At 38.2% G+C, this 15,083-nt stretch overlaps 1 long non-coding RNA gene across 4 annotated transcripts in view; it reads right to left on the bottom strand.

The window, feature by feature from the left end:
* LOC112540184 (uncharacterized) overlaps positions 1-15,083 on the bottom strand; it is a 41,050-nt gene that overhangs the window by 17,042 nt on the left and 8,925 nt on the right. For 2 of the 4 annotated variants that reach the window (XR_015795256.1, XR_015795257.1), the window contains exons 3-6: positions 13,793-13,892; positions 13,005-13,149; positions 10,974-11,155; positions 10,254-10,395 (exon numbers count right to left, since the gene is read on the bottom strand). This is a non-coding gene — a long non-coding RNA (uncharacterized LOC112540184). Of the gene's footprint in view, positions 1-5,835; positions 10,396-10,973; positions 11,156-13,004; positions 13,150-13,792; positions 13,893-15,083 lie in introns of those variants that run through there. The other 2 variants (XR_003084250.2, XR_015795258.1) reach the window with 2 other exon arrangements.

Here is a 15,083-nt window from a genome sequence, read left to right as displayed (position 1 = left end):
GCTCAGCTAGCCACCAAACTGCAGTTTGCTCCCATGAGCCAGACTGAAGAAACCTCAACATGCTTGGGCTTGCTCCCATGCTGAGGTATTTCCAGAGAAGCTACGGTTCAACAGGAAATACACTGAATGTTTTTTTCAGGAGCAAGACTGGAGCTCTGTGGAGCTTGGAGGTAGGCTGTTTTCCCAATGGTGAGAACTTGTGCATCTCTTCTCGCTTCTGACTCTTCCCTTTCCCCACAGAAGTTAGGCTGCTATAGCTCTGAGCCATCATTTCCCTGCTGGTTCAATAAATTGGGCAGAGGTGTGTCTCTACAGTCCACCTCAATTAACAATGCTGTTTCTGGGGATTTGGGGAGCAAAAATGACATTTGGTGTGGTGAGATCCTGGAACTCTTATTCCGCACGAAGCCCAAATATAGGTTGAAAGAAATATCAAAAACCAAGATGATCTCACATAACAGTTTGCAGCAGTGCAAATTACCATTTCATCTTACCCATGTCAGCCCAGCCAGACTCTCATAGCAGCCACGCTGGAACTGAGAAAGTGAGACTCTCTTCAAATGTAACATGTCCTTTGCTTCCTGTCACAAAGCTCCACAGATTCCAGCAGAACTGTGTTTTTATTCTTGCTATGGCATATAATGTGGTTCTCAGTATTTCCAAAATAAATAAAATTCAGATAAAGCCTAACCAGACTGAACTCAAATAGTCTCGCCTCCGCATCACACTGGTTTTGTTTCATTTCTTTTTATAAGCAGTTCTTGACAGACATGTATTATCATCACATCTTTCATTCTAATGCCGTAACGCTGTCATTCAAGATCTCCATTGACATCAGCCCAGTATTTGCTTCTTAGTGTGATAAATTGGCTCAGTAGGATTCCATAGATGTGTTGTCACAAACCAAGGATAAGCTTCCTATGTTAGTTTCTTATGTGATTATTCAGTGCTGCCAGCCCAATATCTAACAGCCATTTCAGTGCAGGGCTCTACTCAAGGATCAGGGTTCTTCATTATTTTTAGCAACTATTCAATGTTAATTGTTTTAAATTATTTTACTAATTACTGATTTTAATTGCATTCAGTTTACTGTTCTGTTTTATATAGTTTTAATTGTTGTAAGCACCTTGATGTTTTATATAAAAATGGGGTATTAATTCAGTAAAATCAATAATAAATAAATAACACTAATCGTTTTATTATTTCAGCCTGGATAATTATCATATATGCAGTGGGTGAAGAAGATGAATGGGACAGCAGCCTCAATAGTCCTACTCAAGTCATATCCCAATTTTTGTTCAGTCAACTGTGTGCCCCATATCAAATGCCTCCTTTGGCTTCTGTGTTTGAAATACAAAATTCAAAATGCAAGCGGAATGTACATTTTCATACTATGTACATACACAGAAATAGCAGAATGTGCCTTCCTGTAGTATCAGTCACTGAATTATTTCATTTTTTAATATAATTTTAAGTTTTAACAACGACAATAAGAACTAATACAAACTAAAATAGAACAAGAAAGAAAGGAAGAAACAAAAGTAAAAGCTTAAAGTATGAAAATAAGAAAGTAGAACAAAAGTAAAACGAAAAAGGGGGGGGAGACATAAAGAACTGTCTTCTGATCTTTTTCACAGCAGTCATAAGTACAATTATATTTTAACCTCTCTCTCTAAAGTTATATCACACCTCTCTTCTTTCTGTAATCTATCCTATCTAATCATCAAAACCATAAATTATAAGTTCATTTTTTTTCTTTTTTACACAAAAAGTCCATAAGAGGTTTCCAGTCACCAATAAATGTAGATATTATCTTTTCCCTAATCAAATAAGTCAATTTAGCCATTTCAGCAAGTTCCATCATCTTCACCAACCATTCCTCCATTGCATGTATTGCCAGATCTTTCCACCTTTTTGCAAACAATAATCTCACTGCAGTTATCATGTATATAAAAACAGTGTTCCATGGCTCTTTTCTAACCATTTATCAATCAGTCCCAGGAGGAAAAGTTCTGGTTTCAACTGAACGTTCATATTTAAAATCCTCTGAATCACTGTATTTGTGTGATGGAGTGGAATTATGAAGGCCAGACTCAGGGAGAAAAACATTTTCTTTCATCTCCTGAGGCATGAGGGAAAGATAAGAGGATGAGACTGGCACCTCCCTGAGGAATTCACCATGTTGTGGCTGGCATTACTTGGGAGCTGGGGTTTCAGTCTGGGAAGATTCTTGCTAGAGGTTGTAGCTAATAAACACTGCTGGACTGAATTTACATGGTCTCTTGGAGTTCCTTGGGCTAGGCCTGACAATTTGAGCCCAAAATTTACTAGCTTTTTTACATGTCCACCAACCATGATAAAGTGACCCTTCTTGTTGTTCACATTTTCAACATAAATTTGAAGTACCTTTATACAGTCTGGATAATTTTTCTGGTGTCATAAGCCAATGGTGCATCATTTTATAGAAATTCTCAAGATTATAGCGTAATGTAAATTTCAATACTTTTAACCAGTATTTTCCCATTGTTCCATTTGTATATTATAACCAAAGTTTTTAGCTCACTTTACCATATATTCTTTGACCTGTTCTTCTTCCGTTTCAAATTTCAATAAAAGTTTGTACATTTTAGCAATTAAATGTTCATCATTTCTACACAATTCCATTTCAAATTCTGTCTTAGTTCAATACCATGAATTCTTTTGTCTACTTTAAATCTTTCTGATAATTGTAAGTAAGAAAACCATTGACAACTACGTATGTCCCTCTGTCATCAGTTGTTCTCTTAATTTCATTTTATATTCCCCTTGATAAAATTCTAGTATCTCACAACATTCAACTTTATCACAAAAATTCTCCCCAACAATGACAGTTGTAGTTTCTCCCATCTTAGCATGTCCCTTTTAATTTCATTCCGTATCTTAACATAATTATTTTGAAATAACATACAATTTGTATTTGTTATAGTGCTACCCAAATATTTTACTTTCTCAATCTTAAAACCAGTTTTCTTCATCAGTTCTGTCTGATCCTCTATTTTCATATTTTTGTTAACATCTTTGTCTCCTGATTATTAATCTTAAAACCAGCTAGCATACCAAATTCTTTTAATTTTCCCATTAATATTTCTATTCCCTTTAACAGATCCTGCAAAACTAACACCAAATCATCAGCAAATGCTCTTAACATTAAACATTAAAGTTTTTTGATCTTTGCTCCCACAATTCTCTCATCTTGTCTGATATCGCTGTTCAATATTTCAAGAATTAAAATAAACAGGAGTGGAGACAATGGGCATCTTGTCTTGTGCCTTTTTGTATTTCACAGGGTTTTGTTAATTCTCCATTAACAATTATTTGTGCTTTCTGTGAGGTGTAAATCAATCTTACCCATTTAATAAAATTCTCTCCAAAGTTCGTATCTTCCAATTTTTTAAACAGGAAAGCCCAGTTCAAATTGTCAAAGGCCTTCTCTGCATCTAAGAAAATCGATGCAGCTTGTTTTTCATATGTTGCTCCAAATATTCCAAAATGTCCAATGCATTTCTAATATTATCCCTTAACTATCTTTTAGGTAAAAACCCACATTGATCTTCATGAATAAATTCTTGCAAAATTATTTTCAACCTCTCAGCCAGAATCATTGTAAACAACTTACAGTTATTATTTAATAATGAACTGAAGCATATTTCAGTGCAAAATCAAAAGCAGTCATGCTGGGGACAATATAGGCCCAGATCCAAACAATTTTAGTTCCATTAACTTCTTAATTCGACTAACATCGCATTGTTATGCATGTCTCTACACAAACAAATTCTATAAAGAACAGATGCATATTAAAGCCAGCATCAAAGAATAGTGATCGGTATATTAAAACAATTGAAAACATGGCACATATGAGCTAAACATGTTCCAGTTGATGAAGCAATGATAGAAAAAGTTTGTTTCTGAGTCACCACCATATGGTAAACATCCATGATGATTCCAACTATCTAACAGGCTATAAAGAAGAAGGTAATTTTTAGAACCTCACGAGAATTTTCAGGGCAGAACTCAGAATATTTAACCCAAATAATTGTTCTCTGGGTTGCCTGTTGCTTCTACAGCACATAATATTACAGTATTATAATATTCCAGCCAAAATTTTCTGTCTTACTGATTGTAAAAGGAGAATTATGCAAATATTAATCTCACCTGCTGAAATCAATTAGGTATTATTGGTTTGCTAGTTTACATAAATTATATCCTGCAGCGGAAATGTACATTCCCAACATAAAAACAAAACAGAAAGAAGATATAATGAAGTTACAATAAAAATTGAGAAAACAAGATACTAAATGACCAGCAGTTTAGCATGTTAAAAGTCCTTTCCCCCACCCCCCTTTTCAAAGTCTAGAGATATTTTGCCTGGTGCCGAAATGGCAGCAATGAGGTCAAGCAGGGAGAGTCTTTGGAAAGGGAGGTCTCCAGTCACCACCTACTACTCAATCCCACCCACACTTAACTAGGGATCAATCTAATTGCCTTGGTGGGTCGCTTCCTAATTGAATATGCTCCACAGTGCGGGTTTGAAATCTTTTTCAGACTGTAGAATCTGTTAATCAAAAAAACCAAAACAAAAAACAAATCCTGGAACTCCTGATCTTCAAAATAGTCACTGTGAGGGTTTTGTTTTTTGTTCTGTTTTGTTTGCAGAAGTTCCACTCTTTCCACTGTACCTTTAAAAAATTGCTATGTGCGCCTCTGGCTGCATCCAAGTTAATTTTTTTTTTTTTTGCCCTTAGTCTCTCACAGAAACCCATCAACTTCTCACGGAACGGTAGTTTCAGGCAAAAGCATTTGAAGAACCCTGCTCTAGAGGCAACTAGATGTAATGGAAAGAAGGAATAACCTTGAGGAACAGAAGGAGGAGCTGCTACCAAGACAATGGTCAGATAAAAGAAATCTGAGCCCAGGCCAAAATTGTAACCTTAGAAAGCATCTGCCCCTAGTTCTCACAGAGCTAAAGGGGGCGGGGAGGGGGAGAGGAAACACATTCAGACTAACAAGATTCTGTTAATGTAACCTTCTAATAAAAGCAGTATTAGCATTCATAACTAGGGTTTCCTAATCTGGTCACCTCGAAGGGCTAACATCAGGGGAAAGATATAGCTTGGTGATGCAGCCTGTGTTTTCCACAGAAAAGGTATCAACTATCCTGGTATCTCCCAACAGGGTTGGAAAAATTTGTCCTTGAAATCTTGGGAGAGCTGCTTCCAATCAGTGTTGACAATGCGGAATTAAATAGACATGAGAGTATAAGTCACTTTGTAAAATTATTTAAAAATGGGCTTGTCTTTATACTTTCTTCATCCTGCTCATAAAAAAGGATGCACAATGGGTAATGAAGATGCAGCACTGCCCCTGCTTTTTCCACTGCAATCTCCCCAGGCTGATGAGGGAAGATCTACTGGGAGGGTTTAATTGTCATATGTACTGCCTGAGCCAGCAGTAAACCATTTATAGGGAGCAATCTGAAAAGGGAGGTCCTGACAGCCTCACAGGAACAGGAAAACCTCAAAGTCCAATTTGTTAAGTCCAAACAGGAACAGAGCAAGGGAGTATCCCAAGATAGTCCTAAGCTGGGAATCCATAACAAAAGCTTATTTCAGTATTGCAGATAAGGCATATTTTGGACAATGCAGCCTAGTGTTTTAGTTTTTGTGGCCAAAAAAAAAAAAAAAGCATTCCAAGGGTTGTGCTTCTTGATTGAGTTGCGAAACATGACCCCTTCGGACAAGACTGTCATTACAAGACTACAAAGCACCTTTGTAAAGCCTATGTCAGCCCTACTAATTAAACCAGGGCAGGAAAACAACTTCACAGGAAGGTTAAAACTACTTTTTTTTTAGACTATAATAGCAGAACCTTGCAAGTCTGATTGTGCTGTACCTCCTCCTCCTCCTTACACTTCAGTGAATTAGGAAGGCATCTGCCTAAGTCACTTCTGAATGTTATCTTGTAGTTCTGGACTTAAAAATTGCTTCAGCCCCTTTTGCCTAGGTTCTTGTCTATCTCTGTCAAGATCATCTTCCTTACTTTCTACAGCCTGTATGGCAAGTAGGCAGGAATCCTGTTCCTCTAAGAACTGTCTCTCTTTAGGGCCTGGAGTGGCTTTGCAAACTCATTTTCATCTGTTGTGTTTTCCACGTTACTGCATAGCTCATCTTCAAAGAGGTGTAAGCCTGCAGGGTCTTCCTGGGTAGGGACCTGCAATTCCTGCTGTTCTTCAGAAAAGGACTCTTCCAAAGAGGAGTGGCAGTTGGTAAGCTGAAGGTAATTACAACCTCCCATGGGATCAAGAACCTGATTAGGGCGAGTTCCCAGTTTCATGGTGAGTTCCAACAATGCTTGGCCAACCAAATACACCCTAAGTTCCAACAGTGCTTGCCAAATAAAGTTACATCCCATCAGTCAACAGAGGGAAATTGAGGATGATATAGCTTACATCTTCACCACCCTACATGCATTCTTTTTACAAATGCCCGAAGAAGATTTATATCTGTCTCCTCAGTACAGCAGATCACATTATTACTGTACAACCGGTCCTGTAGAACATAAAGTGAATTTATCTAATAAACCAACCAGTAAGCCAGTGCAGATAAAACCACCATTGAAGTCTTTGGATGATCTAGCTCTGTGAAGGACTGAGACTTCAGTCTCAAAGAGGAAAAGATAAGTTATAGCAAAAATTGTAGTTTTGTCAAAAGTAATGACTCTCAAATTGAATTTGGCTCAATAAATCAGTTGAAAGGCTCTAAAAATATCGTAAACCTTGAAAGCACAGCTCAGAATGTTTTACAAAACACAACTGTCACCAAGATTCCATTTTTTAGTGTCTTGTTATTCAATCCAACATAACATAATGTTTTTTTAGAATATTTGGTATATATTTGGAGATAGTAGGTGGGAGAATGGAAATCAGAGAGGCAAATAAAAGGGCTTTTGAGGTGCGAGTAAAATAGAAAATGCATATTTGCTCAAGAGTGGAGGGGGGGGAAATGTCCCCATTTATATAATTTTCATGAAGGTCCCTGAGGGCAGATGCAATTCTTAAAATATTACAAATTGGGGATATTAAGCCACAATACAGTTACAGAGGAATGATTTAATAAAGACTCTTGTTATATAAGAAAAGGAAGCAACCAGCTAATAGAGCAACAATGCAATCCTTGCTGCCTACAGCTTTTCAGCCAAAACTGTGCATAATGCACATTCTTCCTTCTACAACTGATAGAGGAAATCCATGAAAAGTTGATGACTTTGACTGAAGAAGGCATTTTGCCCAGGATGCTTAGGCCGGGAGGGAGGGGGAAGCAGCTAGCAATAAACATAGAGCAATCTGTGGGTAATTAGACCCACATATATCATAGCTGCTAGTTAGCAAGGCCTGCTCCAGGAAGAGGCAATATGCTGAAAATGTTATTTTTTATCAAGAACAACTTATTATGGTAATCCATATAGAGAGACCCCAAAAACCCAGATTTATTCAGAGAAAACATCATGAAAAAGAGTGCCAATGAGAAAGAGATCAAAAGAAAAGAGCATTTTACTCATTCTAAGACATAGTTTATTATGGGAAAAAATGCAATGCAATGGTCTTGGGAGGGCATATTCCATAGGATTTTTCAGACCTCCAGTGATGACCTTGGAAGAAGATAAGTCAACCTCACAGAACTCCTCTGGATGACTTAAAATATCTATGGCTGGTATTCCTCTGCTATTAAAACTCTGATATTGGGGTGGAAAAGAGGAACATTGGGAGTGGTTATCTACCCACAAGATTCAAAGCTGTTCCATTCTATCACTGTGCAGAGAAAGAAGTTCACTAGATCTGGAGCTAGCATACTTTATTTCCCTCACATAATTTCATTTTTAAAAACTTTCAAAATAGGAAACACAACAGATTCTGAATGAAGAAACCAACAGGACAAACAGAGGCTTAGGAAAGGCAGCTGCTTTGCCTTGCCTTCTCTCTGTCAAATGTGATGGAACTGTTGCAAACATGGGAGAAAAAGGTGCACTTCCCAGATGTATATGCCAGGCTATGGCCTCAGGATGCTGCTTCACCCTATCATCTCCTTTCTCTTTCTCTACACTCAGATGGGGAAAAAAAAAGGAGCCTTCTTCAACTCAGCAGCTCCAATCAACTGCTGATCAATGATGAGGTCAGAAAGAGAACCTTTCTGAGCAATCAGCTTGGTTCCAATTAGGGAGCCTTTCTAAGCACTAGATGGGACTCTTAATGGAGAAGGCAGGGGCTGATCATCCAAAATTGTCCTAGGAACTGAGCACTGCCTCAGGGACCATGGCTTCCTTTCTTTGGGGCTCTACTCCCTGACATCATCTAGCCTTCAGAGGTCAATCTATGGAGCCAAATCTAACTTTTCCACTCCTTCAATATGCTACTGCATGCTCAAGCCCATTGCAATGCAGTTCACAACTTTAAAATGCATACGAAGTATGTCTGTTAGTGAAAATTGTTCCAAAGTGTCTATAGTAGGAGGAGTGCACATGAATCTACACGTTTTTGGCATGTATTTTTAATCTGAAACAGAAACCAATGTAGAAACATGTATTGTAGGAGAAAAAGACTGAAAATCAATTAACTTAAACCAAAATTGAAACTTTCCCCTAACTTGTTCTGGCCCACAGAGATGTGTATCAAAGTCATTAATAGTCCAAGATCATAAATTGGTTGAGAATTGGTTAAAATTGGAAAAATTAGAAAGCAGAGCCATAGCCCCTTTCCTGTCCAAGATAAGCCAAAGTTTCTTATCAGCAACTGAAGAAGGTGGAAAGCAGGTGACCTCCAGGCATAGGATACATAAGACTGAGCAATCATGGAAATTATTCAAATCTCAAGGCTTCCCAGTCTTCATGAATGCTGCTGTTTTAGGATGGAGGGCCAGAAGGTAGAGATGGTGTTTGGAGAAGGTGTCAGGATCAGGAAGATCCTATTTAGCCTCATCACTTGATGTTAGGATCTGATTCCTCAGTGTTGGATCTGCCTGGGTTTTTCTCCTGCTCCCCTTTCTTCTCTGACAACATGCCAGGGTTAGCTATAGCTACAGCTGTAGAACATTCTGACTTTCAGGTTAATGGAAAAGCAGGATGGGAGGGGGACTTGTGTAACCAACAAAATCCACCTGAATAGAAATAATTGAAAGCATTGTACAGATATTTAAACACTGTGATTCAAACAAGCTTTAATCACAGCTTTATAATTATTTCTAAATATATGCCTGTCCATTTTGAATTATATTTAGAAGATAGACTGTTTTGTTCTGAATTTTCTAAATATAGTTCAATCTATAAAGTTCAATTTGGCTTCGTTTAATTTTATGCAGGTACACATACATGTCAAATACTGAAGAGACTGAATAAAGTCTCAAGAGGTAGCAGCATATAGCTGACTCTGAGCTTGGAAGCTAAATAGCATTGGACCTGGTTAGTACTTGGATGACAAACCTCTAAGAAATTAAAAAAAAAAAAAAACAGCTTGGGAAGTTGGAAAAAAAAGTGATAGCACCCCAATTTGGTATGTCTTGCAAGAAAACTAACTGGATATGTTCACAAAGTCACCAGAAATCAAGCTCAGCTTGAGTCTGTACCTTTTTGAATAAATAAATGATTAAAAAGCCAATGAGTCTAATTGTCTCTCCAGAGTGCCCATATGCTCTCATTTACAGAGGACAGTTCCCTATTTGGAGGCCTCTCCCATTTAAAGATCAACAATTGTAAGAAGAAAGAGTAGCCCATAAATGGTGAGGTACTTATCCCATCAGCTTTCCCCAACTAAAGTTGATTGCATGTCAACTTAAATTACTAGAAATTGTTTCAAAATCTGCATATGTAAATCTAGCATATGCATATTTCATTTACATCTGCCTAGTCTGCAGTTTTTGGGGCATGTAACATTAAGTAATAAGCCAAGCCAGTCCTAGCACCATTGAATCCTCTGGAGCCCCTGGTCCTTTTCTAGAACCCAGTTCTTTATCCAGCACTGAGGCATCAACAAGTAGGAATCAGAGGATTTCATGGTGTCAGGAATGCCCTGACAGCACACGCCTGCCACAGCAGCAATAAACCCAACAAGTAGAGGAGAAAGGGGAGAACTCAGTAGAGTCCAGCCATACAAGGAAACAGGAGAATGCAACAGATGGATCTCTAAGCTGAGCTAAGAAACCTCTTATGTTCTAATGTTTTAAACATACTTCCTTTTCTCCGCATGAGTTGTTTCTCTTCTCTTCCTCCTCCCCACCACTTCAAAACTTGATAACTTTTTTCATCAAAATGAAATGGAAGGCATACACTGAAGATTCTCTGAAGGCAGGATATCACAATGTGGAAAAAGTCCTAAGAGGAAGAGAATGGGAATTGTACAGCTTTTTAAGTAAATCAGCCAAGTAAAGTCACTGAAGAAAAACAAATGCAACCAAAACTGCATACTAATCTTTTGGTTTGTCAAAAGAAGATGAGGGTTATTTATGATAATTGAAGTCAATGAAAATATTATTATTGATCTCTGTGGGCTGAGGAGCAAGTCTATTTATCCATTTATTGCTTTACATATATATGCTATTCACCTGGCATCCTCAGGAGAAAGACATTTAATTGCAATGGCACAGAATGATGCACGTCAGGTTTTTTATTAACTTTTATTTCTTTTCTATTTTTTCTGAATTTTTATTATGTTTTAGGGTGCTTCACAAAGAAACAAAACAAAACTGCAATTAATATAGTATCTCTAAGTGGAGTTCAGGAGTCACAGAGCCATCTGTCAAAAGAACCTGTCTAGGCAGATGCATTTCAGTATAAAGTCAGTCATTTTTATCTTCTGCATTAATAAGGTACCATTCCATCCTCTAAGGTTCCTATTGTGGAAACCTTAGAAAGAAGCAAAAGACATGCCTTGATATTAATGCTGCACCAACCTGGAGTTTGTAGTGAGTTAAAACTTCTTCTTTTCATAAGAAATAACCAAATTCCATGAGAAATGCTTGGGGGTGGGAGGAGGTAGTAAATATCACTTATCTTCAGTGGTTGGCTGATCTATTCTCTCTTCTTTACTTAAAAGAACATCTAGCAGCAGCAGTGTTGCATGGCCACCTGATCCCTGAAAGGAGACAGAAGACGAAGGTTTTGAGCCTTTGCACTGCTGCGACCACATACAGGCCTACTCAGAAGACTCCCCCTCCCCCCACCAACAAGGTAAGGTGACATGTCTGTCTTCCAAGGCCAGCTCCTTTCCAGATCTCTCCACTTAGCACCCCCTTCGCAAAATGGAGCAACTTCAAAATGGAACAAACATTCAGGAGAGCACTGTTTAATACTTTTGTTGTCGTATGGTACGACAGAGGAGTGGGAGACAGAGAGTGGGAGATTCTCCAGATGAACAACTCATCCCCAAACTTTTAAAATACGAGTGTTAAATTCAATTAGATTCTGTCTGGGACATTTTTCCCTTTGGCTGACATCTATCTTGGAGGAATGTTGGGATGAGTCCTGAATATGCTAACCAATCAGCATTTGTCATTGCAGGTTCTGCTTCCCCTAAGCACAGAGGTCTGAACTGATAAAACTCCCTTTCAGCTTCACTTCACAAAAATAATATGACTTGCTAGCACTTTCTTATCCTCCCCCTTACATGATTCATGTATTTGTCTACAGTAAACTCAACACAAGCTCTTTGTGGGCTAGTTAATCAAATTACAGAAGAGAAATTTGACTGTATCAGGACAGCTATTCTTCCTGTAGAGCAGATATGATAAGTGGAGGCCCTGAGGAGGCATGGACAAATCAGAACTGAGGATTCTCCACAAATGGATCATCTCCTCTGTCCACCAACTGGCCAATAAACAAACAATCTCTTTCTCTACTTTAATTAAACCTTTGAAAGCTAGATAACCTGCTGGAGGAAGGTGTTAACTTTTGGGTAGCTGTTCTCCAGGAAAAGCAAAGAATGAGGAAACAGCAATGCCCTAACAGCATATCATAAGAGGCTCACAACAAAAGAAACAAAATATGTTTTGAAATGTTTGAATGTTTGGGGAAGGTTACAGACAAGGACAAGTGGACTTCCTGGAATAGACAATGAAAGAAGGCATTGGGGCCACAAAAAATTTGAAGTCATTTGCTAGATCGTGATATTGGAAGAACAGGGGTTTAGACCGTGCTAATGCCAGGATAAAATGGGTGTCTGGAAAACCTCTTTGTTCAGGATTTCTTTTTGTAACCCCTTTCTACTTTTGCATGTTCTTCAATGTGGTCAACCAGTTATTAATGTTAGAAATTATCCATTCAGGGGTGTTATTTAACAAATTGTTAAATTTTGTTTGGAAAAGCAAGGAATGGGGGAAAACTACATCTAATTGATGGTCTTGCCAACACATCACATGGCTGGTTAGCAGTCTTGATAAATTATCATGAGACTGGTTGTTCCCTAACATAGATAACACCACTGTATCTATTATTGTTATTCAGTTACTATAACTGAAAGAGTACTTTCCCTCAAAGCTTTTCTTTTTACGCTGTTGTACAAAATGTGTCAACTTACTTTGTACACTCTCAGTTTAAAGCTTCAGCTTAAAGCTTTGCAATAGGAAAATACAATGGTATCCCTTTAATTTTCTCAAACATAATTTTTTGAGGCTAAATAATCCTTTTCATTTATCCAAAATTCATCAGTGATCAGCTGAAATAACTGAATATTAGGCTTTTCAGTTCCAAACCCAGTTAGGTAGCTAGTACCCAGCCAAGCTAAATAAGGTCAGAACTAGTTAATATCTCAATGAGAAAGCACCAAAAAACTCTAAGGCTATCAGCTAGTTCGGGAAGTTAAAGGAACAAAGAAAAACAAACAAACAGAAGGCAATAACAAACTACTTCCATGATGTTGCCAATAAAATTACATAGATATGTCCATGAGGTTACCAAAGTCAAGCTTGACTCAAAGGAAACATTACCTTCACTAAGTTCAGAACTTAGCTGAAGAAGCTGCTTGGACAAGTAGCGAAACGTCTTTAACCAAAAAGGAAAGAAGTCCAGTTGCCATGACTCAACCTCCAGACAATTCCACCTGGAGGACTGAGAATCTTCATCAACATAAACCTGAAGTGATACGGAAAGCAGTCTTAATATTTACTTTTGAATTAAGTTTTTTTCTGTTTGCTTTGCAAGAAATAGATGGGGCAACCCTAACCTCAAGAACTTTGGCAGCTTGCTTAGGTGATAAAAAGGAGGAAGTGCAATATTAAAAACACACCTGCACTTGATTTACCTATGTGGAGGAATAATGCTGAAACTGGATTCTATATCAACGTTCCAGGCAGAGTTTGAAATAGGAGGTCATTGTTACGCTTGTTTTAAATGAAGAATTAACTATTGTCTACAAAGAATAAAAATTAGGCATCCAATTGCAAATTTGAAAAAATATACATTTCTTTTCCTAATAATGTGATGATGTGCTATACTTGAAATGATCTTATTTTACCTGGGTTACTGTAAGATGAGTAATATCAGATTGTTTAAAAGAATCCAGTGAACCTCTCCACAGGGATTTGTAGCTAGTTCTTACCGATACAGAGTTGACATCATCTACACTACGACGACTATACAAATTAGCCCTGATTTGATTTGGAGATTAAAGATCGGAAGACGGCGGAGTTTCATTTGAATTTGCAACTCAAGATCTGAGAGCAAATCAATCTGATTTGAGCTACTTCAAAGTGGTAATGGGGAAGTATCAAAATACCTGTAGCTGCTACATGGGGTGAAAATAGGAGGAACGGTAGATTCTTTAGAAGACGTTGCTGTCTAGCTTCAGCTGGGTGTCTTCAAGAGTTTCTCCTCTTCTAAGGCAGAAATAAAAAGGCTGTGTAGAGGGCAACACAGGAAACAGCCTAAGTTGCACTGACTTAGGGCAGCAAATCTCTTAACCCCAAAGCTGTTTAAAAGTTTTTAAAAGTTCTTTTCCACTTGCTTTTCTGGACTTCGAAGCTTGGCATGACACTGATGAATGATCACTGATTTGTCCTTGTGAACTGGTATGCTTCCTGCCTCTGGTCACTAGCTTTTCTGGGATGCCAGGAGGGTTGGCACAGTTGCCCGGAAAGCTTACCGTGTGATGTAGCTTTGCTGCTTCTGCTACTTAATTTACTGGAGAGTTTGCATAGCTAATTGGCAAGCTTGATTTCTCCTGGGGGGGAGGCATTCATAGGTGACTGGCAATGAACTATATGTAAGTTAGCAGAGGCAGCAAAAACAGGCAGGCACAGTGAGATGCAATAGGCATTTGTAGCCTTCAGTCTTAAGAGTAAATGTTAAGGCTTGCGCCTATGTAAGTACCCATCCATTATTAAGAGAAGTACTGGACTGGGTGGCCTTCAGCCCATACACAGAGCACTGAGAACCCTGCTATTCCCAGGTGAGTTGCTAGGACCTGCACAGAAATGTTTTGTCCCACTAGAACAGAGTTTCCCAAAGTGGTCAATATCGACTATCCATCATTGTTGTTGTTATTATTCATAGTACTATTAGTTACAGTAGTATTTATTACAATATTTTCATATAATAAATGCCTGGGGATCAATGAACAATCTGAAACTTCATGAAGGGGTCAATGAGCTGAAGAGTTTGGGGACCCCTGGGCTAGAAGAAAAGGCCCAACACTTGTGACTGGCTGAGCAAGTGAGGGAAGCCCAAGGCAGTCTTAGTTTCACCATCTGAGAAGCAGGGAGTTTAATGAGCTGGTATCTTTCATTGGCCAGCCGCGGCTGACATCACATCACTCAGCCCAGTGCTCCATAAATGGAAGTGAACTTGCAATGTTATATAATCACCGTAACTGCGAAAGCAGTGTAAATGTCATTTTGGTGAATCTTTCAAGCATCATTTGATTGATGCTTCTTTGTACATTCTTATTGTATAGAACACTGACTATGCATTATCAAACCATAGAGTGTCATGTTTATTATTTGTTATGAGTGATTTTATGCTGCTCCACTCAGCTGATCCTAAGTGGCTTCCTAAATAAGGAACAGAAG

This window comes from Python bivittatus, unplaced genomic scaffold (genome assembly GCF_059951505.1).
Source record: "Python bivittatus isolate LINGU-HERP-01145 unplaced genomic scaffold, Pbiv_v1 ctg000020_np1212, whole genome shotgun sequence".
In the NCBI taxonomy this organism is placed as follows: Eukaryota; Metazoa; Chordata; class Lepidosauria; order Squamata; family Pythonidae; genus Python; species Python bivittatus.
This window is presented reverse-complemented; position numbering and strand designations above follow the sequence as displayed.